The 3,920-nt window shown below is 41.7% G+C and overlaps 1 protein-coding gene across 2 annotated transcripts in view; it reads right to left on the bottom strand.

The window, feature by feature from the left end:
- IRAK3 (interleukin 1 receptor associated kinase 3) overlaps positions 1–3,920 on the bottom strand; it is a 78,548-nt gene that overhangs the window by 46,540 nt on the left and 28,088 nt on the right. The window contains exon 1 of one of the 2 annotated variants that reach the window (XM_087814559.1): positions 1,409–2,954. The exons of the other annotated variant lie outside the window; for it this stretch is intronic. The gene's annotated coding sequence lies outside the window, so the exon portion shown is untranslated. Of the gene's footprint in view, positions 1–1,408; positions 2,955–3,920 lie in introns of those variants that run through there. 2 annotated transcript variants of the gene reach the window in all.

Here is a 3,920-nt window from a genome sequence, read left to right on the forward strand (position 1 = left end):
TAGCTGGGGGTAAAAAACTCAAACCCTGTTAATTGGATTCAGTTGAAAATAAAAGCCATGACTCTCAAGTGGGTCTTTTATGCTGTCTGGTATTCTATGTGTCTTTAGTCCACTTACTCCTTTGGTCTCCTTGACACCTATTTTATGCCTTCTCTCCTCAATTCCCATCATCTTCTCCCCAATCTTCAGGCTCTGCTGATGACCTTGAGAATATTTCTTGAGAATACTGATGCATCAGGAAAAAAATTCCAAAGAATCTCACTACCGTGTTGACCTACCAACCAGCATTTGTACCAACATACACTCTCCCCGCCTTTTGCATAGCTGAATTATCTCGGCTCCTATCTAAATCTAATCCCTTCCCTTGTGCACTAGGTTCTATCTCCTGTCCCCTACTCAAAGACATCAAGGGCAGCTGTTTCACTCTCTGCCGTGTCATCAGGTTTCACCCTTCACTGGTCAATTCCACCTTAAAACAAAATGAAACAAAAACTTCTTTGATGCCACCTGCCTTTTCTGTCAACCGCCCCATTTCTTTGTTCCCTTGTGTAGTAAAGGGTTGAATAGTCTTAATGTCTCCAATTTTTCTCCCATCTTCTCTTAAACCCACTCTAATTAGAACCCTCCCACCTAACTCCACTGAAATTGCTCTCTCCAGAGTCACCTATGTCCACACCATTGCTAAATATAATAGTTTACAGGTCCCCATCTTACATTGTTTTTGTTTTTGTTATTTCCCTGGGGGTTTATGAAGGTTGGGGTGTGGTGAGGGAGTCATAGCCATCTTTGTGTCAAGCATCATGCAAGGTACTATATCATCTTCTCAAAGTTTTGTCTTTCACATTTAGACCCAGAATCCATCTGGAATTTATTTTTTGTAATTGGTAAGAGGTAAGGGATCAAACTTTGCTAATGCTGTTTTTAGTCAATAAAAAGATGATTCTCATCATTTATGTTTCTATCTCCCTCTGCCTTTCTCTCTCTGAAATAAAAACATATTTTTTAAAAAAGCACCACGAGATATCATCTCATACCTATCAGAATGGCTATCATCAATAAATCAACAAACAAGTGTTGTTAAAGATGTGGAGAAAAGGGAACCCTCATATACACTTGGTAGGAATGCAGATTTGTATAGCCACTATGGAAAATGGTATGGAGGGTCCTCAAAAAATTAAAAATGTAACTGCCTTATGACACAGCGATTCAACTCTGGGTATATTATCTGAAGAAACCCAAAACACTAATTTAAAACAATATATGTACCCCTATGTTCACTGCAGCATCATTTACAATGGACAAGATATGGGAGCAACCCAGATGCCCATCAGTATACAAGTGGATAAAATGCTGGTACATATATATATAATGGAATATTACTTGGCCATAAAAAAGAATGAAATCTTACCATTTACAACAGCATGGATGGACCCAGAGGATATTATGCTAAGTGAGTCAGAAAAAGACAAATGCCATATTATTTCTCTTATATGTGGAACCTAAAAAACAATATAAACAAACAAAACAGAAACATTCATAGATATAGAAAACAGACAGATGGTTTCAGAGGGGAGGGGGGTGAAGGACTGGGTGAAAAAGGTGAAGGGATTAAGAAGTACAGATTGGCAGTGACAAAATAGTCACGTGGATATAAAGTACAGCGTAGGGAATATAGTCAATAATATTGTGTTAACTATGAATGGTGCCTAGAGAGTACTGGAACTATCAAGGGAAATACTTTGTAAAGTATATGATTGTTTAACCACTCTGTTGTACACCTAAACTAAGATAAAATAATACTGAATGTGAACTGTAAATGAAAAGTAAAATTTAAAAAGGAGCCAAATAAAATTTTAGATCTGAAGATTTTTTGATAATTTTTTTTTAACCCTCACCTGAGTATATGTGGGTTTTTTGTTTGTTTGTTTTTTAATCCTCACCTGAGGGTATTTTTTCCATTGCTTTTCAGAGAGAGTGGAAGGGAGAGAGAGAAACATCAATGTGAGAGAAACACATCGACTGGTTGCCTCCTGAAGGAGCAGGGGATTGAGCCCGAAACCAAGGTACATGCCCTTGGCTGGAATTGAACCTGGGACCCTTCAGTCCTTGGGCCGATGCTCTAACCACTGAGCCAAACTGGCTAGGCAATGTGTGTGTTTTTTAAATAGATTTTTACAGAAATGGGGGGGGGGTGAGAAACACGGATGGGCTCTCTCTGCACATACCCCGACCAAGGATTGAACCCACAACATAGGTATGTGCCCTAACTGGGATTTAAACCCTCAACTCTTTGGTGTACAGGTCGACATTCCAACCAACTGAGTCACCTGGCCAGGACAGATCTGAAAAAATTTTTACAGTGCAGACTGGTGCAGCCACTGCGGAAAACAGTATGGAAGTTCCTTAAAAAATTAAAAATGGAACTGCCATTTGACCAGTGATCCCACTTCTAGGAATATATCCTAAGAATCCTGAAATATTAATCAGAAAGAATAATGTTGCTATGTTCTGGAAACGGCCCAAGTACCCATCAGAAGATGAGTGGATAAAAAAAGTTGTGGTACATTTACACTGTGGAATACTATGCAGCTGTAAAAAAGAATAATCTCTTATCCTTTGGGACAGCATGGAGGGAACTGGAGAGTATTATGCTAAGTGAAATAAGCCAATGAGAAATACAAATATCACATGATCTCACTTATACGTGGAATCTAAGGAACAAAATAAATTGAAGAACAAGAGAGGACCACAGACATGGAAGCATGAAACAGACTTGACAGATGTCAGAGGGAAGGCCAGAAGGAGGGCAGGAAAAGATTGAATGAAGAACTTATAAGCATATATGTACAGCCCATGGACACAAATAGACAGGTGAAGACCCAAGGTGGGGTGGGAGATGGGTGGAGGGGGTAAAGGGGAGAAAATGGGGGATATCTGTAATACTCTCAACAATAAAATAAATTTTTTAAAAAAGCATCCTCAGGCCCTGACCCATGTGGCTCAGTGGTTAGTGTTGCCCATGCACTGAAGGGTCACAGGTTCGATTCTCTTAAGGGCACATACCCAGGTTGAGGGTTCGATCCCTGGTCAGGGTGTGTATGGGGCAACCCATTGATGTTTCTCTCTCTAGAATCAATGAAAAAACATATCCTCAGATGAGGATTAAAAAAAAAAATGCATCCCCAGTGTGATTACTGAAGAAGTACATGAAGTATTTGTTGAATGAATGAGAATGGACTGGACTTTACTTGTAATACTTTCAGCAACTCTCCAAGCTAGAGGGTTTTACTTTATTTTTTAATTTTACTTTATATTTATTTTATTACTTTATTTTATTTTATATAGTTTTTTTTTTTTTTTTTAGAGAGAGGGGGGAAGGGAGAGAGAGGAAACACCCTCTACTTGTTCCACTTACTTTTGCATTCATTGGTTGATTCTCGTATGTGCCCTGACCGGGGATGCAATCCAAAACCTCGGCGTATGGGGAGGCCGCTCTAACCAACTGCACCGCCTCGCCAGGGCTGCGCACGGGAAGCAACCAGAAGACTCTATCACATCGATGCTTCTCTCTGTAAAAATCAATAAAACATATCCTCCGTTGAGGATTAAAAGGAAAACAACCCCCCGTGGTTTGGCCCTCCGTGGGGTAGCTCAGTTGGTCAGAGCATCCTCCCGATAAGCCAAGGTTGAGGGTTCCTGCCGGGACGGCACAGACAGGAGGCGCCCAATGAGTGTGTAAGTGGAAGAAACTGACGCTTCTCTCTCAAATCAACTCCAGGAAACGAGCAGCGCGCTGCCCTCCGCGGGGAGGACGCCGAGCGCGCAGCCCGCCCCCGTCCCCGCCGCCCTACCCCGGCCCTCCTCTCAGCCGAGCGCTGTGCGCCGGGGGCCTGGATTGGCTCCGCCCGGCGCCGCACCGC

The sequence above is a fragment of the Miniopterus natalensis genome, chromosome 2 (assembly GCF_054644295.1).
Source record: "Miniopterus natalensis isolate mMinNat1 chromosome 2, mMinNat1.hap1, whole genome shotgun sequence".
In the NCBI taxonomy this organism is placed as follows: domain Eukaryota; kingdom Metazoa; phylum Chordata; class Mammalia; order Chiroptera; family Miniopteridae; genus Miniopterus; species Miniopterus natalensis.